Source organism: Protopterus annectens, chromosome 5.part1 (assembly GCF_019279795.1).
Source record: "Protopterus annectens isolate FY-2018-M chromosome 5.part1, PAN1.0, whole genome shotgun sequence".
Lineage (NCBI taxonomy): Eukaryota > Metazoa > Chordata > Ceratodontiformes > Protopteridae > Protopterus > Protopterus annectens.
Window position 1 is genome coordinate 353,206,621 of NC_056736.1, and position 26,493 is coordinate 353,233,113.

The following is a 26,493-nucleotide window of genomic DNA, read 5'->3' on the forward strand; positions in this document are numbered from 1 at the left end:
AGAGTGGCCTGAGTGGGTAGAGTGCCTACAGTCCCTAGGTGAGAGCACACTAGACCTCCTCAGATCCAAGAGTCTGGAGGTGGCTGGAGAGTCAATAATCATAATCGGCTCCAAAGGAGCCATCAGACCCGAAGGTCTGGCTGGATCAGCGTGAACAAGATTTCCCACAGATGGATCTGATGAGGTCATAGTAGCTAAGGGGGATTTGAACCAATCGGATCAAAGGACCTCTAAACCTCAGAAGAGTCGGATCTGGCCGGGGGTGCCAAGACTGTCGGAGCTGATGACCCTAGAGCCGATGACCCCGAGGCTGGACTCGGATCTGGGGTACATGGATCTGAGAGCCTGTCAGTTTGGCAGGGGATGAGGGCTTCCTCTTGGGATTGAAAGGGGCTTTGGAGAGGGAGCCCGAGACTAAGAGACCCCTTTAGCCAGCCCCATCAGCAGCAACTTATTCTTACAATCTAAGAGAGCCCTGGGATTGAATCCAGGACAGATATCACATACAATCTCCAAATGGGGCTCTCCTAGATAGTAGATGCCCTCTTCATTCATGTCGGCAGGAGCTAGCTTCTGACTGCATGAGGAGCAGCATCTAAAACCAGAGGATTTTTCAGCCATAAGAAAAAAAAACCCAAAACAGTCACACTCATACAAAAATACTCACACACAAAAGGGGGAAGAAGAAGAAGAAAGGGGGAAAAGGGTGAAAAAAGATCCCTACTATCCAGCAAAATAACTAATGGAGGGGGAGATCTACTTCTAACCCTAAAAAACTACTACTACTACAAACCCTTATTATGAAGAGGGAAAAAGAGGCAGAAAAAGACATAAATATCCCCCAAAATTTACTTAACAAGCAGTATTGAGAGCTCGAGCAGCAGGAATATGTCCATTCACAATCGTGGCAAATAAGATCTGAGGATTATGAGTAACAGGAAGTAAGGAGAGGGAAGGAGCTCAAGCTTAGGACCTGCCACTCACTTTGCCGGTTCAGATCCGAGGTCAGATCTAAGACCCATCCGTGATCAATAATGACATGGATAGCATCAGATATATTGTTATAGAAATCTGTTAATCATCTGAAAGTTGGTAAAATACAGATTAAGCATCCGTACTTATTGCTACACTGCAGTTCTATATACATAAGGACATCCACATACAAAAATACTCTCAAACTGAAATACATATTTACACAGACCACACTTGTCTATTCATAAGTGAGGGGCCTACAGATGTATTTAAACAATGTATAACCAACTGCCAACAAAAAATAAATGCCCCCATAACCTTTTGGTTTTACTTCAATATACAGTTGTCCCAATGATTTTCTTGAAATGCAGCTGTGAAATCTTAACACCTGATGTGATGCCCAAAAGAGCAGTGCAATACGACAAAACTGTAAGGTTAAACACAGGGAACACTGCACTACTAAAATGCAAATGAAAACAAGGATGCATGAAGCTAGCATATCTTATGCAAATGAAATCAAACATGCAGGAAGTTAGCATTTCTTATACGGGATAACATATGGTTCACACTTCTGAGCACCAGTTGCTATAAAATTGTATTATATACAAAATGATTTTACAGACATTTGACTGGAACTATTGTGATTATAAACTTGCTCCGAGAGACATATTTATTGGTCTTGTATATGGATATTAATTTTCATATAACAGCATTTATGTACATTACTGTATTTATACTTTAATATAAGTTGTTGTCTTCTGTGCTATATGAAGCAGTTTAGAGGAGACGATGTTTAAAACACCTCAATCTGCTCAACAGCTGTTGCCTTAATTACTCAGTTACCTCACTAATTATTGGAAAATAACATTAATGAACAGATTTAACTTCAAAATGTTCTGCATTTGTTAGTGAAATATGTAATTTTATTTTATACTAAACAGACTTTTAAATAATTTCAAGCATTTTTCATCTCCCATTGGCATGATGAATACAAAAATCTGATCCGCACATTTCAGAATATGGCAATGAAAAGTACTAAAAGCAAATTTATAAGTACATGATACTTATAATCATAGAAGAAAGCTTCCTGTACAGATGTTAGATGTTAAATGTATATTCCAAGTACTGGAGGTATTGATAGTAACATACCTACATTCATAATACAAGTGAACAGTCACTTAAAAACACTCACTCATTTGTATATTTACTCTCATCCATAGATACATAGAACATATTCACTCTTTTAACTGTTAATATACATATCAAGCATCTGCTCGTAATTTACAAATACATACACACAGTTATATGTATGCACATCTATGTAAATATATTATGCACATATAAGCACATACAATATACACAGATTTGTAATTTTAAATTGTAGCACCTTTTAATTATACTTCCATATTCTGATTATTACTTTCACCTTTCAATCATGTTATTAAATGAGTTTTAAAAGTTTTATGATACACAATCTTGATATGTATTGGTGTTATGATGTCTATGTTGTCAGTTTTATTTATTTCCTCTATATAAATGCTTAAATACTAGGCTATTCATGCTATTTTCTATAATGGGATTAATTAGAAGAAATTATTATGTAAAATGTCTTGATCAAATAGAGAAAATTGAAATGCATTATTTATGGGATATTTTGATATATTCAGAAATACATAATATCATTCTTTATTATTAACATTTCCACATATATATTTCTATGATCTTAAACATTAATATTTCTCAAATTAATACTTTACATTGTTTTTCCTTTTAACATGACTTGAGTATGCTCTAAATTGTGATAATTAATAATATTGTTTTAAATTAAGAAGCAGCACCAACTGTTTAGCTTGATGACATTGGGGTGGGTTGGATGGTGTGTGATTTGCATAATTATATCAACAAATCAGGGAATTTTCATTCCATGATGGAAGGTTTGAATGTATGTAAGTTTGATTTTTTTCTGATAGTAAGCAATGTTACCTATATGAGGCTGAAGATAGAGCTAACCTACTGGCTGATAAATTCAGCTGAAACATTACCCCTCTCTCCTCTCTATCTATCCCACAAAACATACCTGAAAGCAACTAATTTCCAGCTGTCATACAACACAAAATCCTAAATGTGCTATCAAAAACTAAAAGTCCTGCATTAATGTGTCCTGACAATATCCCTGGATGCATCCTAAATAGCACAAAGCATGATTTATCCATCTCCCTAACAGCACTGTTTAACCTCAGCCTCTGTACAGGTTTTGTAGCAAGTGAATTGAGAACAACTACAGTCATTCTCCAGCATAAGGAAGGACCTTCCACAGACCCAAGCATTACAGAACAAAATGTCTGACCAGCCTCATATGCAAAGCTATGGACAGACTTATAATGGCACTAATTGGCAAGGACATAGGGAAACCTCCAAATACTGGACCCATCTCAGTTTGGATTAATCAAGTGTAGGTCATGCGTACTCATCCTGATGGAATTCTTTGAAAAGGTCACCAAAGCAATAGATGAAGATGAAACAGTACACAGCAGATACCTCAAACTGGCTGAAGTTTTTGGCACAGTCCCCACTTAGTTATAGTAGAAAAGCTAAATAAACTGGGAATAAGCCCCCTACATAAGCTCCTGGATTGCTAACTAGCTCACAGATAGAACGTAGGAGATCAAAACAGAGGAAGCTACCTCCATAAAGAGACTAGTCACCAGTGGAATCCCCTAGGGTTTAGTGCTGGAACCTCTCCTGTTTGACATTTACTTCCCTGAAGTAAAAGTCAATATCAAAGCGATTGGACTGACTAAGTTTGCAGATGAATGTAAGCTACGGGCAGATATTGAATCTTAAGTGACTTGGCAATCCTGCAAAAAGGTTTGTCCCAAATAACTGGTGCCAGAACCATGGACTGAAAATGGATTCCAAAAAATGCGTTATTGTATCCTTTGGGAAGGTTTCCACTGAGGGGAACTAACTTATTGACAATACACCCCTAAGATCTGACCCAATTGCTCAGGATTTCGGAACATATGTTGTCAGTATCCTAGCTTTCAATCAACATGTGTCCATTGACATGAGAATGTAATTCTGTCTTGCACAGCTTATAAAACAAAAGGATTGAGACTAGGTCTAGAAATGATATTACCCCCTTACTCAGCCCTTACTAGGCCAGTCAATGATTATAATACCCCCTTTGTCATGTATCTGTCCAGACTGATGGGACAACTGGAACAAGACCTAAACAATACATCCCACATAAACCGTCTGAAAGTCCTGAGACTTACTCATTATCCTGCAGACTGCTAAGAGGTGTCCTGTGTTTGGTATACAGTGCATTCTCCAACCCAATACTTTTGGACTTACTGCACATAACCAAGTCAAATGGAATCAGAAATACTCAGTCTGGGGATCTAAACCTCTTCTACAACAGCAACAGAATTTGTTTGAGGAACAGAACATACTCCCATTTCATGTAAAAGAAAGTTCATCCCTGTCCATATTCGAGCACAATTTGAATCTATGGATGAGTAATAGAAAATACACACAAGAATGGACAGAGGCAGCTCCTAAATGACTTATCCCATTCATGGGTACCCTCAAATTATCTCTAGTATGGCACCAATTATTCTCACTTTTGGTAATATATAATTATCAACCATGGGATTGGTAAAGCCCATCTAACACCAAACAGAGTAGGTTAATTCAAACACCAAAAAGAAAATTGGCTAGGCTTAAAATGTCCAGTAAGGGCAGCTAGCCTAGTACATACTTCTGAATATATGAACATGTAAGTGGGGTGGATCAAAGACCATTTGTAACCACAACCAGGGCACCTAGGAACATACAAGTATAACAAAGAATGATACATAAAATATGTACTTGGATACACAAATATGCATATAAATGTACAAATACATCATGAAATAAGTATTATTTTGTACACTGCAATGTAAATTTAAAGTTATATTTCAAAATATAGCAATTTATGCACAGTCAACATTGTACTCCAGTACGACCAAAGATGCATAATTACATTGACATATATTCAGTGTTACCATAAATATGAAGCCTGCAGATATTTCCTCCTTACAGTTACAATTATAAGATTGATATTTAGTGATAAATATGTAAAGTAATAGAAACAAAGTGGACTGAACTTGTTCCATGAGAAGAAACAAACAGTGGAAGTAGCATAAGGTAAAGAGGCAGAGTAAGTAAGGAAGATACACAGTGTGGAAAAAACATAAGCTAAGTAATTCCTAATGAATGCGTAAAATCATTAACTGCCAGAGCTGTAAACATACCTGAGTATGCAACATGACAACATCAGTTAAAAGGCAAATCCTAATCACAGGAAATGAGGATGTTTTACACATGCATCAAAGACTAAACAAAGTCTACACTAAATGACATTCCTTCTCCCATTACCAGATTCGTGGATTACTTGTGCAGTGAGATTAGATATGGTAGAGTGTGTGGAAATCTGTAGTATGATAATATGATAGTGCAGATAAGTGAAAAAGGCTAAAGATTAAATTAAAGAGTAAGGACACATACACAGACTTGGTTCTACAGAGATGAGACATAAATGGTTATATAGTATTACGTACAACTGAAGCTGTTTTTTGGGACTTACATATGAGGATTATCTGTTTTCGCACAGAGCAAGAACTGGAGATTTGCAATGGCGAAGCAGCACTGTGGTAGTCATGTTACATCATTGCCATAGCTGTAGTCAGTTACTTGGGCATAGGAAGTTTAGAGCTGTAATCTGAATGACGTACATTAAGTGGTATCTCAAGAGGTACTCAAGGAGATAACTCCAAAATCTTAGGCCTTATTTTGACACAGGTCAGGAACTCTGCATATAAATGGACAGACTGTCTCCTAAGGCCTATAGTATTATCTTATCGTCACTTATGTGAATAAGGAGAAGTGCAGGAGACAGTGGCAATCAGAGTTGGTCAATAATTATGGAAAGATAGACAGTCTGTTCATTAATAAGAAGTCTCTTGTCAGCTAATTATCAAACGAACTGATGAGATACGTATGAGAAGCATTTACACAATGCCACCAGAGGCAAAGTTTTCACATAAAAGCATTTCTAATGTCAATCAGGTTGTCAATAGTGCACACACTGCACCCATCAAACAGATCATAAACCAGACACACAGGCCCACATATGCTGAAGCACTTAAATACAAACTTCCTAAACCCCAAATACTTGCAAGATGAAGCACACACACTCCAGGGATCTAAACCTCACCACAACAATAAATAGGATGTGCTGGAGGGATAGATTCCTGTCCCGGAGACTTCCCATGCTCTGGAACAAGATTCCAATCTACATTAGGCAGAGCTCCTTGCTAACCCTCTTCAAGAGAAACCTTGATGAGTGGATGGGAAACAGAAAGTTTACCCCAGGGATCACTTCAATGGCTCTGTTGGACAGAGGCACAGGGAACTAATCTAAGGGGGCGGTGAAAGCCAACAAATTCTGGCTAGGCTTATAAATGCCTTTGGACAGATAGCCTAGTACCTAGCTATGAACCTACACATAACAAATGCCCTCAGCAGCCCCAAATGCACTCTTTCAAAACAGCACCCACATCAACATATATCCCCAAATCTCATGGAATTTCTAATCCAAGCCCATAAGGCAAGCCACCACACAATCCAACAGTCTGGTCATTGGAGAATAAGTTGTGAGGCTCACTGATGTCCATCCCACCAGGCTGAGCAAGGAGAAAGTCACAGTCAGTTACTTAACCGGGGCTGGGATCTGCCACATTACACATACCCTCAGATCAGTGGACAAGTACCAGTATGATGCAGTCATAGTCCATGTGGGTTTAAATGACCTGAAACATACCTCTCTAGACTATATGAACAGACACATGATGGAGCTCTTAGAATATGTGTATCAGGATGGTAATAGTCTAGCACTGAGCAGCATTTTACTTTCTCCAAAGATGATACCACAGTATAAACAGAAGATGACTGGCTTCAATAATTGGCTTACTTTCTGGTGTCATTCTAAGAAGGTACACTGTTAGTTTACATGGAAGGAGATGGTCAACAGACCATGCTGATTTGGTGGGGATGGTCAGCACCTCTCCCCTCTAGGCTTTCCAGTATTAGCTAAAACATTGTCATCCCTCATAGTACTGTTTTTAGGGAATGTCAACCCAACAGTCCTTCTGACATAGAAAATCAAAACCAAGAAAATCTAAAGATGTTACTGCTTAATGCCAGAAATCTAAACAAGAAACTCCACTCCTTGCAACCTCACCTTCGAGAATATTGACATCTGTGCAATCAGTGGGACATGGTTTAAAGCCATAGCGACCACCCTGGCAGTACAGGTCTACAATGCCCTCTGCACATTTAGGCCAACTACTACACAGACAGGGACTAAAGGTGGCGATCTCTCAACATACATCAAAATAATTATACTTTAAGGCTGGTTAAACAGGATGGTGCATTTCAGCTTCCTGATATTCAATTCACCTTATGTAAAATCCCATATCATAGGTACCCATTTATGACCCAGAAAACACAGAACACATATTTAAGCTTACTGGAGACTCTCATCATTTGACCGAATATCATATTCATGGGTGACTTAAATTACCCCTGTATTAACTTGGAATCATATATGACACTAAATGTGCAGGAATAGAGATTTCTGGACTTTGTAAACACAAATTCCCTGGACTAGCTTGTCAATACAAAGACCAGGACTACAAATATAATGAAGCTGGTCTTCAATAATATGGAAGAGTACTTCACCCCCCCCCCCCCCCGTGTAATCATGCTATGTTGCACAACTTATAAACAAAGGTATGGCATCTAGGTCCAAGCAGGTCATTATTCCACTGTATTCAACATTCATCAGACCTATCATTGAGTAGAATGCCCCCTTTGGTATGTACTTAATCAGACACATTTAGCAATTGGGACATCCACAGAAGTTCCTCACTAAAAGAATATAGGGAACCCTCTCTGATTGACCTCCTGTATATCTGCAAAACAAACATCATCATCAGCTTCACCCATTCTAAAGACTTAAACCTTGCCTGTGATATAAGTAGGACCTGCTGGATAGGCAAATATGTATCCCAGAGACTACTCCTTTTCTGGAACAGGCTTTTCATCCATGTGAAGCAAAGTTCCTCCCTAACTCAATTCGGGTATAACTTGGACAACTGAATGGAGAATTGGAAACTCATCCCATATATTTAGATATATGTAGTTTACTATCATAATGTGAAATGGCACTTACGCAAAACTGGGATGGTCAAATGTGTATATCAAAATTTCTGTAATGTTGACCTGAAAATGTTTAAATTTACTTTAGCGAACATGAATGTTTATTCGCTGATATGAGGTCGGTATTATGAATGGAGATCGTGGTACAGTGCAGATCAGGAAATGTACCCTTTTCCTCACTGTAATACAGTCTCAGAGCTGCTATATATATATATATATATATATATATATATATATATATAAAATATGCAGGGAGTGTGGGGGGGTGCAAGGGGGCTTGCCCCCCTGCAAAACATAAATGCAATCATGGAATTTTAATTCCGGAAGTTGGGGAGTTCAAATGTCAAATGTTGCGGTTGTCATGTTCGACATGTTGACAGGCATTACCATTTTCAAGGTACTGATTTGAATACTTTAGCAAAAAATGTTGTGCATTTCAATATTATGATATGATTACATATATGTGAGTGTGCAAGTGTATGTATAGTGAGTGAAGACAGCATTAGATATAACATTCAGATTTGAACTTTAGGAGCATTTTATAAACAGTTACATTACCTTAAAAGCTTGGCAGAACACTTGAGAGCACATAAAAATAAATATTGCATATCTTTATATATGAGACTTTCTTACTTTTCTGTCAGACTCATTTATTCTGTTATATTTATCAGGCATACCAGGCATACTTAGGGTGTATAATGAAAAATGCGGTAATCTGATGTAGAATACAATACTTATTCTTAAATGCACTGACTGCAGAATCACTCAGTCTGACAGATGCACAGGAGCTAAATACAACAGAACAGTGCTCAGAAATCCCAAAAGTCCCTTAAACTGTTGATACTTTGAAAAGTGAGTTAGTCTGATTAGTGAGCAATGGAAACAGAAACACAAGTGTTTTTGGTAGTATCATTGATAAAGAATTCCTTATTTAAAATACTCTGAAAGAACTGCCAGAAACCGTGACTAATTTGTCTTTGTCTCCGATCTTCTGTCATGGCACAAGGCATCTGTGACCACTCTACAAAAGGAATATTATTCCAGACAGATGAAATCATGCCATTTTAAACATATCTTATACTATTCAACATAACCTTCATTTTTGGGTACCCAGTGTTATGTAGGCTGAGGTCGGCTATTTTAGGTAAAATGAAATCTGTTGAATGAAAGGATGAGTCACTTTGCAGTGCAACACTTGTGATAAATGCCTGGTGTTAATAATATGCTGAGGAGTAGTAAAGTTAAGCAGAATTCAGGAATTTATCAGCAAATGTTAGGGTTATTAGAAAACTGTTCTGAAGAAACATATAAGGTCTCAAATAAACTTGATACATGAAAAAAATATCACAAATGTGGTAGCACCTGGCAAATTATATCATAAAGCAGATAATCTACCACCCTCACAAAATTCCCTTGCTTCAGATGTGATGAATGTAGTGTTTATATTCTCTTGTGAGGATTTGAGTGCTACAGTCCCTGCAACACTTATCAAGCTGCCATTCAGCTTATCATTTCTGGGTAGGTGACATATGCATGCAATGTTTGAAGATAGAACATTCGACTAAATGTCATACTCTTTTGTTTTGGGTTGTATTTTAAACATTTTATTATTACCATCACTATATTAATTTAAGACTATAGGTACTGCCTTTATATATTCTCATGATTATCTTTTTCCACAGGCAGTGAAATTTGTGATGTGAAACTACTAAGGACCATTTTTTTTAATATACGTCCTACCCAGTCCACTTTTTTTTAATGCATGTCCTACCCAATCCTCCCTTTTCCAGTAATGTGGTAAAGTACAGTTGTGTATGTAAACTTACACAACAGTCAATGTTTGAATGATTGCTGCTGCAGTAGCCTTAGCTATATGGCTTATATCCTGCCAAGGATATAATAACCACCCAGTTTCCAAGGCAACAGGGCACTGTCTTCTCACCCAAACTTTTTGTCCGCTCATGCTGAGCTGAATAAAAAGACAGGTTTGAACACTATACCCTTCAGAACTTTCATATAGACAGAGAGAGTCTGAGCCCTGAGAGGACAGTGCTAGAAACCACAAAATAAAAGAGCTCACACCTCAGCAAAAACAAGCGACTGAAAAACAAGTGGGATAGAAGGAGAGAGTGGCTACTGCAGTGATTATTTGAACATCTACTGTTATGGTAACTTAGCTTAGTTGAGTGAACTATGTTCATCATATTGATCACTGCTGCAGTAGCTTTAGCTATATGGTTAGATTATCCTAACTTACTACATTTGGGAAGTAGAAGGGGAAAGGTTCAGGAGCCCCTGGAGAATGGTCTTAGCAAAGCCTGATCTAGACCCAGTGAAGAAATCAAACTTGTAATACATTATAAATGTATGTATAGAGGACCAAGCTGCTGTGTTTAGAATGCTTCAAGCTTCTTGTAATGCCTTATAAATGTATGTATAGAGGACCATGTTACTGCTTTTAGAATACTTCTAGAATCCAACCCTTTTCAAAAAGCCATAGATGAAGCTAGGTGTCAAGTAGAGTGGGCCTTGACTCTGCCTGGAATACTTTTGTTGTGGTGAGTATAACAAAAGATAATAGCCAGAGACAACCATTTGGAAATAGTTTGTTTTTGACACAGGTTGTTCCTTTTTCCTGCCTTCACTAGAAATAAACAACGGATCTGAAAATTTGAAAGATTTAGTTCTGTCAAGCCAGTACCAGAGTAGTCTGTGGATATCCAAGGTATGGGGTATCCTTTCTCACTCATTTTTAAGTTTAGAAAAGGAAACAGGAAGATGGAAAATAAATTCAGATACCATTTTAGGCATAAAATAAGGATTATTTCTCAAAGAAACCTGTGTATGTGGAAAATAAGGTAAGGCTGACTGACCATAAAAGCAGGCAACTTATATACTCTTCTTTCAGAGATGAGAACAATCAGTAAAACAGTTTTCTTTGTTAAGAACATCAAGTCATCCAGATTAGCTGATTCAAATGGAGCATGTGTTAGCTTCTGTATCACAAAATTAAGATCATAAGGAGGAGCCATTAGTTTTCTTGGAGGCAGCTTATGCAAAGATCCTTTCAAAACCATTTTGACATAAGAATGCATTGAAAGAAGAGGATCCGTGAACAGACTTCCTGAACTGGGAATATGCTGAATTGGTGCAGTAAGAAAGACCACAGGATAGGTTCTCACACAAATATTGTAAAACCAGAGAAACACTAGCCCTAAATCGATGTGGGTTATGTTGTTGTTGTTGTCACCAACTAGAACAACTTTTCAATTTGCTAATATATGATTTTCTTGCAGCAGACTTTCTTGTCTACATTAGTACCTGCTGCACATCCTCCGCAAACAGGTGCCTAAAGGGAATTAAGACCCTATCATCCAGGTAGTCAGTTGAAAGTGATTGGGGTCAGTGTATATAAAACACCCAAGATCCTGTGTGAGTACATCCATTCTTTGAGGAAACTTGTGGCAATTGCCCTTGGCTATATCCAAAAAAAAAAAAAAAGAGAGAACCACTGTTGCCTTGCCCAGATGGGAGTCATGAAAATGATCCTGAGGGGTTCTGTCTGATTCTTCAGAATTATCCTGAATATCAGTGGAAGGGGTAGAAAAGCATACATGAATATTCATGTCCAAGGTAAGAAAAAGCATCTGTTTTCCAGGCCTTCTTCCTTGGACTGCTAGAATAAAATATTGCCTGCTGATTGTTCAGAGAAAAAGCAAATAGGTCTATTGGAGGAACTCAGATCTAGTTTTCATTTGTGAGGGTCTGCCCTTATTCTGTTCAACTTGCATGCCACACAGTTTTGTCCTGACAGAAGGTAGGATGACTTCAGAGTGAGATTGTGCTATGAAGTTATAGCCCAACCTAACATGGCTTGTCTGTAAAAGGGGTAAAACCTGGTTCCTTCTTGCTTGGTGATGTACAATATAACTGTGGTATTGTCTGTAACAACTTGAAGAGGCCAACAGACCCAAAGATGATCTAAAGAGTTGAGTGCCTTGATTAAGGCAAGCATTTATTTTATATTTATGTGCTTGTGTCTGTCCTTGGTGTCCTACACACCTTCCATTTTTATCCCTCCCGAAACTGCTCCGCAGGCAACATCTAAGGCATGTGTGGTGTTGGATTGCTTTAGAGTAGAGAAAAAGAAGGGGAGATCTGAGTTTAGGGAAATTTGCTGTCTCCAGCAAATGATTTCTCTTCTGACAAATCCCAGCACTGAAATTTGAAAAGCAAGGGGTGTTGATACTTCAGATACCGTCCTATCTTCCTCAAGTGGAGTCTTGCTAGGGGCATCATGAGAATCATAGATGCCATGAGACCCAAAGTCCCGAGGTATTTCCTCAGAGTGACTGATGCCTTAGTGGAAAACTTTAGAAGTAGTTCTAGATCTATTCTTTTATCTGTGGAAGAAAGGATCTTTGAACTGAGGTGCCTAGCTTGTAGTCTTAGAAGAGAATTATGTGTGAAAAAGCCAAAAAGTCTTTTGAATGTTCTCTTGGCATCTTAGCTTGTGTAAGAGATCTCACAACCAAGTGAGATATTCCTGACACATTGAAAGAGACTCTGCAAAGATAAGCAAGTCATGCAAATATGGAAAAATGTGGATATCCTGTAGCCTGCAATGAGCTATAACTGGACTAGACATTTTGTGAACACTCTTGGTGCAGTGGATAGTCCAAAGTTAAAGGCAATGAACTGATAATGTGATTCAGACACACATGACCTTAAGAACTGCCTGAAGTCTGGATGAATAGGGATGTGATGATGAGCATCTTTTAAATCTAGTGTTACCAGGAAACATAAGTGAGGAACAAGAGGTATCAGGTTGTGACATGACAGCATGTTGAACTTAGGTGCTATCGCAAAAGGTTTTAGGAAAGAAAGATCGAGAACTGTTCACCAGGCATCTTCTGTGACATTAAAAATATCATTGAGAAAAAATCTTTCCCAATCTGGGAAGTAGGAACTAGTTCTATTACTCCTGAGAAAGCATTTGTTGAAGAAGGGAGAAAAATAAAATAAAATAAAGGAGTCTGGCCTGACTGATGAGGAATTTCCCTTTGGAAGGGAGGGACTTCCTCCCACTGCCACCTGTAACCTGATGAATGACCTTCAGAACCCATTTGTCTGAAACGATCATTGCTAAAGAAACCTGTACAGATTCAGACTTTCTGGAAGGGAAAATGGACTTCCTGGGAGTGAGGGAGGGGGAGTGACAAGGTCCCTTAAATAGGCTTTCAAACTTGTTGCACTATCCTTGATTTTTTGGGGGGGGGGGTTCCTGAATTTTTTTTGGACCGAACTACCATTTCTTCCTAAACGTCTGTTTATCCACATTTCTGGAGAGACTGTTTATGTATTTATTTATTTATTTATTTTGATGAAACTGGATGAAGGGTTCGATAATATCTTAGAAAATTTAGAAAAGGAGGTCTGAAAAATCTTAGAGATTTCCTCTATCAGCTTAGCACTTCATCACACTTTTTGAAAACCTGTGCAGCAGGGGGACCTAAAACTAAATCTCAATCCAAAGAATAATTTTAATTTTTCACATCACCTGGGAGATTCTGAAAACACAGCCCGGCAAACCTCCTTAAAACAGATCAAGTGGCCAAAGGCTTAGACAGAAGTTATCAACTGAGTTACACACAATGTAAACAATCAGCTGTGGCATGCAAAATGGCAGAAACTAAATTATTTAAAGAAGATTTATCCTATTTTTCTAATACTTATAAGTAATCTTTCTATTCTTGTCAAAATGAGTAGAACTGGAATTAATCAAATGTTGAGCAGTAATTGGATTAAGTAAAAATATACCTGCTGGGTCAGGTTTGGGATCAGTGAATAAAAACTTCATATATTCTAGCTGCCTTTCTGGGGGTAGCAGGATGGCTATCAGAAAATGCAATGATACACATGTCTTCCAAAGCTGACACAACTGGAGAAATGGCTGCAGGTTCCAGAAATTCCTTCTGTAACAGCTCAAAGTATTTTTCTGAGGAACTAAGAAACCTCATGTTTTCCCACTGAAAACACTAGCATATTTTGGAAAAAGTCTCAGAGAAGAAGAAACCCCCTCAGGGAGAATCAGAAACTGAGTTCTCTTCTCCTCAGAGTCTGAATCAGAAAACTAAAGAGAAAACGTGCACCCTCCACACCCCCTCTACTTATATATACTAACTCTGAGATCGCACTACAATGGGGAAAAGCTATATTTCTTTGTCCCCACTGTACTGTGGCTCGGCAGACTGAATTTCATGAAAGTGCAATTTCGCTTAAGTGCACTTTCATTAAAGTGTGTCTCGATCTTCTCTTGTTTGAACAAGTGTAATTTCGAACAAGAGGAGTAGACCCATATATGTGTATATATATAAAGATATATATATATATATATATATATATATATATATATATATATAGAGAGAGAGAGAGAGAGAGAGGGTCACTATTGAATTGTTGACAGCTTAGGTTGTCGAATGCTTAACTATTGACATCTAAGCATCAAACTCTTACAATAGTGAATGGCCACATCATCAAATTCTTTCCTTGGGAAAGAATTTGCATAGCCATTATCAGGGATTTACCCTTTCCCCAATGTAGAGCGATCTCTGAGTTAGTATATTTAGTTAAGGGGTGTGTGGGGGGCGAAGCCCCCCACTATGTTTGAGTGTGTTTGTTTATTTTGTTTACGGATGGCCACCCGAATTCTTTCCCGAGGAAAGAAGTCGATAATGTGGCCGTTCGCTATTGTTAGCTTGTGACGCTTAGGTGCCGATGTTTTAAGATTCGACAACCTAAGCTGTCAATGTTATGATACAGATTCTATATATACATATATATATCTATATATATATATATCTATATATATATCTATATATATATATATATATATATATATATATATATATATATATATATGTGTGTGTGTGTGTGTATGTAGATATATATATATATATATATATATATATATATATATATATATACACACACACATATATCTGGGTCTACTTCAGTAGACCAAAATAATTACAAATAACTCAAAACTGCATTTTAATAAATGTACACATCACCGAAACAAATTCCTGGAAAAGAACCACTTGGCCAAGGTAAAAGGAAAAGCACATTGGAAGTTGTTAAACCCACGCAAGTGGGGGGCTTTGCCCTCCACACTACCCAATGTGAGTGACTGCGCCCACCACACCCCCAACTAAATATACCAACTTTGAGATTGCACTATAATGGAGAAAAGGGCAAATTTCCCATGTTGGCCAAGTGGTTCTTTTCCCAGGAATCTCTTTCAGTGATGTGCACATTTGTTAAATGCAGGTTCAATTTTGTCATCTCAGTTATCTGTAATTTTGGTAAGTGGTATTTTGGTCTACTGAAGTAGATCCATGTATATATGTGTACATATATATATATATATATATATATATATATATATATATATATATATATATATTGCATTTTCTTCTTTTCTTTCAATAACCAGGCTATGTATTTTGGGGATATTCCTACATTTTCCCACCAAAAATGTCTTCTACCTTTGCTTCTGCCCGTTATATGGTTAACAAATGGCACTTAACCCTCGCAATTTCCTACAGTCTCTCTCTGTGTTATCCTTATCATAGCTAACTACTATTGTTTGTAACCTCCCCCCAATCTCTTTTCTGACTTAGCTATATAACTCATAGTGTTCTTTTTTGATATTCCTTCTACCATTATGATTTTTGCATGTAGAGCTGCTTTTACCTCTTCCCACCAATCAAGACTCATCACATCACTTTTGGGAGAATTCTCTAATGTAGTTGATAACATCAAATTAGTGAATAACTGTTTTTTGCATTTATATGTGGCCCATTTCCAGGGGTACTGGTCTTTTATATAGCCCATAATTTCAATTTTAAAAATATCAGGGAGTAGTCAAAAATTGACCGCTCTTTTGTATTGGTCTCTTGCACGTCCTCTGCCTATCTCTTGTGTAGGGAGAAAATAATCTACTCTACTACCCTGCTCTCCATCTCTTCTATTAAAAGAAAATTCACCTTCCCCCTTATCTATTTTCTTCCAAATATCAATCATGTTAAGTTCTTCTTATCCATCTACTGAGTATTTCCTTCCTTTCAAGTTATATATCCTGAATGGGATCTTAGGTGAGGTTGAATATATTCTTGAATTATATTGTCTTTCCATACTTGAAAAAGAAGTTTTGGAAAAAGATGGGATTGTCTTCATTAGGGGTTAAACATTTGTAGTAGCTAATTTCCCTTCGCTGATTACTCCAATCCATATGATACACCTACCTTTATTACTCCTGACTATTTTGTGGGTTGAGTATTTTAACTTTGCATGAAATAATACCATCTCTCCTCTCTTCCCTCTCATTTACATGATTTACAAAATAGGTTGGAAAAAGTTTTATCTTTTTTGTATATATATATATCTCTTCTCTTCAGTTTAGTATCCTGCAGTTTAACTATCTGGCTATTACCCTATTAAGTCTATGATATATTATTTTCCTTTTGATAAGACTGAACGAACCCCCTGTGTTCCTGGTTGTAATCTGAATACTGTCTGTATCCTGTTGTGCCTCAGTTGGTAACTCTAATCTTAATGAATCATCCATCTTCTCTCCACAACCTCTGTCCCTCCCATCCGTGTATGTCTCTGAGCTCTGTCACATCACCCCTTGCTGGGGCTAAAGCTCTTTAAGTACAAACGCTCACAAGGGGCTCTACGAGTCTGATGACTAACTCAGTTGCTGATAGAGCAGCACCAGCAAACTCCTCCCAAAGGATCTAACGGACCTCACGTTAACTTTAACTTGTCCTCCCTTTACCCATCTAGGCAACGTTTAACAAGGCAGATAGTTCAAGCAGCTCTTCTTCTTCTTTTCTTTTTTTTCCCTTTTTTAGATTTTTTTAATAAAATAACCAAGAGCAGGGGAAACACTTAACTAATATATCCTCTCCCCCATCACAGGTCCGTTATTGAAAGTAGGCAACAGTCATGTCAAATAAAATAAAACATATAAACAATACACTAGGCACCCAAAGGATGCCCATACACACATCTCAATGGTATCAGTTTTTAAGCTCACAATATTAACATACAAAAACACGCACACACCCATACATACAATACACACACACACACACACACACACACACACACACACACACACACACACACACACACACACACACACACACACACACACACACACACACACACACACAGTAGTACAATAATTCAAATTTTACAGTAACAATCGAACTCTATATCATAACACATCTTAATCAGCTTTAATTAACTCATACAGTCCTCAGCACATTTTGCTGCAATCTGTGCTGCCAGCTTTGGCCACAACATCTGACCCAGGCTTCCTTGTTTCTATCATGTCAACAACATTCAATCCAGTCTTGGTCCAGCAATATTCATCTTCTATATCTAAGGCCCCTTCGTGATGTTTCTGCTGACAGTTCTTGTTCCTAGGGCTATCACTTTTCTCCTTAGGAATAGCTCCCCGATCTAAAAGTCTATCTGGGTACCTATTATAATTGTCCAGCTTTATGGTTGCCCTTTCAATGGCAGTGTTATTTGCGGATATCCTTGTTCTCACCCTCACACACTCACCATTCAGCTCCACAACTGGAGATTTATAAGTACAATTCAGGGGCTACTGAGCATCTGTAAAAATGAATTCTTTTATATATGTTTTTACTGGATCCATGTTCTTAATTCTCTTTTATGCTTAGAAGCTTCCCACTCCATCTTTTTATGGGGATAATGTTTTCCAGTATGCCCCAAGAACCTTCATCATATGGTTGACTCTTGGCCCATAGAAAGTTCCAGGCTTCTATTATATCTACAAGTTCCACACCTTTTCTGCCTTGAGTCTGGTTATATTTGCCACAAAGGCATTTAACTTCCTTTTGATTGGATGCCATGCTTTTTAATTCTTATATAACTCAGGGGAAAAAAAAAACTTCATAATTGTAACAGACATATTGTCAAGCTGTACCTACTGTATGTATTTTGGCTATTGCTGATGATAAATCATTAGAAAAGTTTATTTTTGTATTTATCAAACTTCTTATACACCTTACATGTTCCTCTGTAGAAATAGATTCTAGGTTTCCCATTATTCACACATTCGGTATCCCCAATGTATGCTCATGATTAGCCACTTTAGCTTGAAAGTACATCTCTTATTGTTCCAAAAAGAAAATCCTTTCCTGTAGCGAGTGTATCAAACCCCTCTGTTGTGCATAACTCTCCTCACATCTTGCAATCCATAAGAATGATGCTGGCACCTTTTCCTGCAGAGTGGAAATAGTTTGATGAAAGGTAACAGTGTCTGCCACAATGATGGACAGCTTTTCAAATATAATAATCAGGCTCCCTTCCTGATGCACCTCTTTGAAGTGAGTGAATGAGTAGTGAGGAATCCGTGGTACACAGCAGCCACATTAGTGACATAAGACTGACTAAATTTAGCTACAGCAAGATAAATGATGAAGTAAATACAGTAGCCAGGTACAGGAACTGTGGAATTAAATGTCCATCTTAAACACGGGGTAACCACTCCCTCTGTCATGCTAAGCATTCACATTTTGAGAGTTCCTTCATAAGGACCTAAAGGCTGCTGCCTAAAGGTGAGTGTAAAGGAGATAAAACAATGTATTTGCATCCTTCACACACTATGATTGAGCCCTATGTCTATAAATGCTTCCAGTCATTTCTGCTTGTCAGGATGCCAAATGTTTTACCGAAATAACAGCAACTTGTGCAAGTATGCCCAAGTGAAAATCTCATAATACACAAGCCAGTAATGGCTCTAGGTTGCTTTTCTTGCCCGGACACAATAGGGCACAGTAGCTAGCTGGTGGAGTACACAGGACATATATAGAAAAAAAAAACAACAAAACACTACCAGTAAAGTATAGAATACATGATATATGGTAAAAAAAAATGCCCATAATCCATTGTTAAAAAAGAAAGATTATTTCCCTACGAAAAATAGTGAATGCCATAATCTTAACACATCCTGACAACATTCACAACACAAAAACTACTAATTTGTCATGCTCAATGATTATGGTTTGGATAAAGTGTTGGTATGCTATAATATCAGAAGTCGAAGGTGTAACTACTGTTACAATAGATGTGGCAAAATATCAAGCACAAAACATTTGTGCCTCAGTGGAAAGTGAAAGAATATCATTAATATCAATTCAAGAACAGAAAGTCGGACTTATGTTGTTAAAGAAACTGTAGTCACAGTCAAAATGATACTATATGCTTATTTTACTGCACACTATGTCCAACCATTAGAGACTCAAAAGAAACATCCTAAATTGCAGAAGTGCAAAGCCCCAGATGGGCAACTGAAGCAACCCTTACCCCAACCCCGAAAAAAAAAAAAAAACGCAGTCAGCTCGTCAGTATCAGGCAATCAAGCAATCAAGCAAGCAATTCAGAAAAGACCATGCTTTAGTATCATGAATACCATAGCATTCATAAAACTAGCGAGGAAAAAAATTAAGGAAACTACAGCTATAGTCAACCTTCTGTCTTGAAAATGTGAAATGTTACACTATTTTTCACAATGTGAAACAACTGGGTAAAACGCAACATGTTTATTAACAACTAAGAAGGAAGCTCACGTCATGGTTAAGCAATGATCTTTATACTTATATAACATTCCTTGATATCCACACTAAGCTATGAACTTTATACTTATATAACTTTCTTTGATACCTACACTAAGCTATGAACTTTGTACTTACAAAACATTATTTGATATCCGCACTAAGCTATGAACTTTATACTTACAAAATGTTCTTTGATATCCACACTAAGCTATGAACTTTATTCTTACAAAACGTACTTTGATACTCACACTAAGCTATGAACTTTATTCTTACAAAACATTCTTTGATACCCACACTAAGCTATGGGCTTTATACTTATTTAACATTCTTTGATATCCACGCTACGCTATTAACTTTATATTACAAAATGTACTTTGATACCCATACTAAGGTATGGACTTTATATTTACAAAACATTCTTTGGTATCCACACTAAGGTCTATATTATGTCCGCGAAAAATTAATTCACTGAATTGCATCTACATGGAAAATGCAGTTCAGTGAATTCGCTCTTGTGGGGGGGGCTGTGCCCCCCACACCCCCTGCTAATTATATATACCAACTCTGAGATTGCACTATAGTGAGGAAAGGGCAAATTTTCTGAATCTCACTGTACCGAGATTTCACTATTATCAAATTCATTTTTCGTGGACATAATATAGACCCCACACTAAGCTATGAACTTTATACTTATAAAACATTTGATACTCACACTAAGCTATAAACGTTATACTAATAACATTTTTTGATAGCCACACTAAGCTTTGAACTTTATACTTACAAAACATTCTTTGATACCCACACTAAGCTATTGACTTTATACTTGTATAACCTTCTTTGATACACACACTAAGCTTTGAACTTTAAACTTATATAACATTCTTTGATAGCCACACTTTCTCTCTGCTTGCCAGAACAGTCACTTATTTCTACTGTAAAATTGGGTCTATATCATGGTATTGAAAAGTCCTTTCTTTGAAAGGCTTTTAAACCGAAAATGCCATTAATAGAACTCGATTTTGTGGGGGGCACAACCCCCCCCCCCGCTAAATATATATATCAATTCCAAGATCGGACTACAGTGAGGAAATGGCAAATTTTCCGATCTTCACTGTACCGCAATCTCACAAAAGTGACTTCTATTAATGGCATTTCCGATTTAAAAGCTGTTTGATGAAAGGACTTTTTGATCGTAAAAAAATAATCCTTGTTTGCCCGCCTCTCCTTGACTAGTTTAGACCAGTTTACAGGCATTGCTGTATTCTGGGCTGTGGTGTAGTTCCTGTGTTGTCCATTACCTTACTTGGATAGAAGGAAGTTTCTTTGCTCACCAGTGGGAGTGGGGAGCCTTGAGCAGCCTACCTGTCCCTGTAGGAAGTGACCTCAGCACAAGAGCTGTAGTAATTGGTTGTTTTGACCCATTTCTAGCTCTTTTGAAGTTCCCTGTTTAAAATCAGCGTTTGCATGGCTTTGCGCGGTTGTGCGCATAGCACAGCACCGTTTAAACAAGGTTAAACTTCTTCTGGCTCCGCCAAGTCTGCTCTTCAAATTTTCCCTTATGGAAGCTCTACTCTTAGTATAATCAGACTACTCGCTATATTATAAGCCTAGCACTTGTTCTCAAAACTTCTCTACTAAGTAAGCACTCTCGTACTAAGTAAGCACTACATCCACCTACCACCCCTGTGAATATCCACTTCCCTTAAAGGCACAGCACTCCCTTATACTGTTCTAGCATGTCGAGTGGTAGATTACTGGTGTCCACTCCAGTTAAGCTGGTAAATCTGGGTATCTTGAGACAATGCTACAATTGTCTCATGTACACAGACAACCCTCTCCTCCTCCCAACAAACACAAATACATGTGAGAGATGCAACTATATAGCCAAACTGGAGGCTGAACTCTCTCAACTCAGTGCTGACATGACCAGACAGGAGAAGATGGTAACCACACACACAACAAACCCAGTCCCACATAGACCAACCACAACTGCAAACCAAGCACAAGACATACTCGGAGGCTCTAATAAAAAAACTTACCAAAACAACAGAGGCTCCCAAAGCAGACATCCAAAAATCCACCACCTCAAAACAAAACACATGCAACACATACTTCAATAAATCAGTGTGTCAATCAATCACAGCCCTTAAGGCCAAACACCATGCCTGATACACTAGTAATAGGTGACTCTATAGTCAGACACACTGATGTCCCGCTTACCAGGCTGAACAAGGAGACGGTGACTGTGAGCTGCCTATCGGGAGCTAGGATCCACCACATAACACACGCACTCAGGTCACTCCAAAGCAAGTACAAATATGACTCCGTCATTGTCCATGCTGGCGCGAATGACCTGAGACGTACCTCCCTGGACTACATGAAAAGAGACATAGAGGAGCTCTCTGATTATGTAGCCCAGGCTGGTATGACCCTGACCCTGAGCAGCATCTTGCCCTCACCAAGAGTGATGCCACAATACAAAGACAAGATGATCAGCTTTAATATTTGGCTCAAGTACTGGTGTCATTCTAAGGGGATCCAATGTCTGTCTGCCTGGGATGACATGTTGGACAAGCCACGCTGCTTCACAAGGGACGGCTTGCACCTGTCACCACTTGGTTTCCGGATATTGGCTAAGGCTCTTGCCACCCCCATAGTGCCTTTTTTAGGCAAGGCTCAAAAGACAAACCCACCTCCTTAGAAAACAAAAATGGAAAAAAACTAAGGGTAATGCTGCTCAATGCCAGAAGTCTAAATCTCAAGATGCAGGCTCTCAATGCACTCCTCAGTATGGAAAACATTGACGTCTGTGCAGTAACTGAAACCTGGTTCAAGGCTCCTGAGAGTACCCCAGCGCTACCAGGCTATACTTCGTATCATGCTTTTCGGCCCCAAAACCTGGGCCGAACCACAAAGGGAGGGGGAGTGTTCATATTCATCAAGGACACCCACACCTCTAGGTTAGTAGCAACACATGAAGCATCGGAGACCATACAGGTGCAACTAACCATAAGCAAAACTGCTATACAACTGGTAGCATGTTACAGACCACCCTCCCAATCTCAGGAACCCCACTCAGCCTTCCTGAAGACATTGGAGGATATGAATGTATCACAAAATACCATCATACTGGGAGACTTCAACTACCCAAACATAGATTGGGTACATTATTCTAGCCCTAACACCCTAGCCCAAAGGTTCCTGGAATTCATAAATTCAAATGCACTGGAACAACTAGTCACCTCTCCCACTAGGGGAGATAATATACTAGACCTGATCATCACAAACATGGGGACAAAATGCTCCACACCGGAGGTATACCCCTCACTAGTGAGATCTGACCACAAACTAATCACCATGGATATACATATCCCACCTCCACCCCCAGCACAAAAGACCACAGTGAAAAACTTCTCAAAAGCAGACTTCACTCTTCTTAAGACTGAGATGGTATCCTTTAAGCCCACTGAGCCAGTGGATACCACATCCCACAATGCCGAATCCTTCACAAATGCTTTCTATGGACATCTCCAAGAATGCATGGATCATGCAATCCCAAATAAATCCAAGTCCCTCTCCACCAAAGGAAAGCATCCTGTCTGGTGGACCTCAGCCATTAACAAATTGTATAACAAAAGAAGGAAGCTACTGCACGACAGAGCAAAATCCCGTAAAGGGAAGACATCTCTGATCAACACTAGCAGAAAACTACATTCTGTCATAAAAACATCCAAGGCCAACTTTGAGAGAAAAATCGCTAAGGACACTAAAGATAACCACAAAGCCTTCTTCAGCTATGTTAGAAACCTGGGCGGAAACCCTCAGATATGCTCAGAGTTAGTTCACAACAACAAAAAATACACTGAACCCACAGATATTGCCAACATTCTGGCTGACAGGTTCAGTGCAAATGTCTCCCCTCCCTCACCCCCAAAAGAAGAAATACTTATTCCAGCTGAATGTAATCTTCCTGTCATCTCAGATGTCCAAGTGAGAGCCGCCCTCAACAAAGCTAAAAACACAGCATCAATGGGACCTGACGGTATCCCGGGTTGCATGCTACGTGAACTCCAAGAGGAGCTAAACCCGCACATAAAAATGCTATTTAACCTTAGCCTTACTACAGGATATGTACCTGAACACTGGCATACAGCAACAGTGGTCCCACTCCACAAAGGGGTACCTCTACAGACCCTGGGAACTACCGCCCCATAAGCTTAACCAGCCTGGTCTGCAAAGCTATGGAAAGAATCATTATGGAACTCATAAACAGAGACATTGGGGACCTACAGACACTTGACCCCACCCAGTTCAGCTTTGTAAAGGGCAGATCCTGCCTTTTGAACCTGGTTGACTTTTTCGAAACAGTCACTAGAGCCATTGGTGAGGGCAAAGCAGTCGATACAGCCTACCTGGACTTGGCTAAGGCCTTCGACACAATACCCCACTCAGGCATCATAGATAAGCTCAACAGCTTAAACATAAACCCTTATTTTACTAGATGGGTTGCAAACTGGCTAAAGGACAGAACCCATAAAGTTAAAATCGCTGGAGCAATGTCAGACTCAAAGCCAGTCACAAGTGGTGTCCCACAGGGATCTGTCCTGGGACCCCTCTTGTTCAGCATTTATTTCTCAGATGTTAAAGCAAACATGGGAGGGTTGTGGCTGACAAAGTTCGCAGATGACTGCAAACTAGGCACCATAGTCGATACACCAGCGGACACATACATCCTACAAAAAGGCCTCACAGAAATGGACAACTGGTGCCGGAGTCATGGCCTTAAACTAAATGCCAAAAAATGTATAGTCATCCCCTTTGGGAAAAACAAAGTACCCACAAATTATCACATAGACAGCAACCCACTGAGTACGGAAAAAGTAATCAGAGACCTAGGGACCCAAGTTGACAGCGACCTCTCATTTGACACCCACGTTGCCAAAGTGGTTAGAAAAACATTCTACCTTGCACACCATATCATGAAGGGATTCACATCCAGATCCAAGGATGTCATTGTACCCCTATACTCCTCCCTCATCAGACCCATGATTGAGTACAATGCCCCATTTGATATGTACCTCATCCGGCATTTGCAACAGCTGGAGAGACCACAAAAGTACCTCAGCAAGAGGATCAAGGGTCTCCAACATATGTCTTATTCTGCCAGACTAAAGAAACTCCAGGTCTATTCAGTAGCATACCACCTGCTCAGAGGTGATCTCTGCCTGATGTACAAGGCCATGTCCAATCATGAACTGATGGACATGCTCCACCTCAAAAAATCCAAATCCATCAGAACCACGAGAGCTAAAGACTTAAACCTCGGCACAAGTATGAATAGGACAAGCTGGAGGGATAGATTCATAACCCAGAGGCTTCCCATGCTCTGGAACAAGATCCCAGTTCATCTTAGGCAGAGCCCCTCACTGACTCTCTTCAAGAGAAATCTTGATGAGTGGATGGGAGATCGTAAGTTTACCCCAGGGGTCACCTCTGTGTCACTACTAGACAGGGGCACAGTAAACTAATTCTATTATATAAGGGGACCTTCACTGTGTCACTACTAGACAGAGGCACAGTATTCTAAATCTATTCTGTGCATTTTTGTACCATTTCATGGGGTGGCGAAAGCCACGTCACTATGGCTAGGCTTACAAATGCCCCAGGGCAGATAGCCTAGTACTAAACTATGAAACTATGAAACTATGATCCAGTGTCATAGGCTCGTAAAATCTTCCTTTCACACTATTTATAAGACAAAAGAGGTTGTGCAGCAGTTGTAATAGATTATGTTTTTCCACACAACCAGCTCTTAAATATTAGAGTCTGAATAGTAAGTTGCAAACTTCCAGCCCACAAAGACATAAAAAAATTTGAAAATTATTGTCATACTTTCTCTTAGTATCTCTAGTTACAAATTCTCAGTAATAACTGACTTTAGTCTTACCCAGATCTGTGTTATTATTACATCATTCAACCCAACACATTGCTAATACTTTGATCTTTGACCCTTTGACCCACAAACACACACACATGCGCACGCACACACATGCACACACACATACACACACACACACACACACACATAAACACACAAACAAACACAAATACACACATCAATTACAGCTACTTGCATGACTGTACACCTTAGATATTTGCTTGAGATCAAGTGAATGAATAAATTCATAAATTGCTCAGAAATGTATCTCAGCTTGCTGAGCTCAGAGTCATACCATGCAACACCCCTCTTTACTCTCAATTTCTTAGCTCAAGAATCATAAATAAAGGACACAAAATCAGGAACAGCTTTTAACTATTTCTGTTATTTACTTGTATACTTAGAAACTCGGTAGAATAACAAGCTTTGGGTTAAAAAAAAATTCTGAAGGATAGAAGATCTCAAGCTTGTATGTCTGTATCATCATCTTCTTTTGGCTGTTCCCGTTAGGGGTTGCCACAGCGGATCACCTGTTTCCATTTCTTCCTGTCCTCTGCATCTTGCTCTGTCACACCAACCACCTGCATGTCCTCTCTCACTACATCCATAAACCTTATCTTAGGCCTTCCTCTTTTCCTGTTACCTGGTAGCTTCATC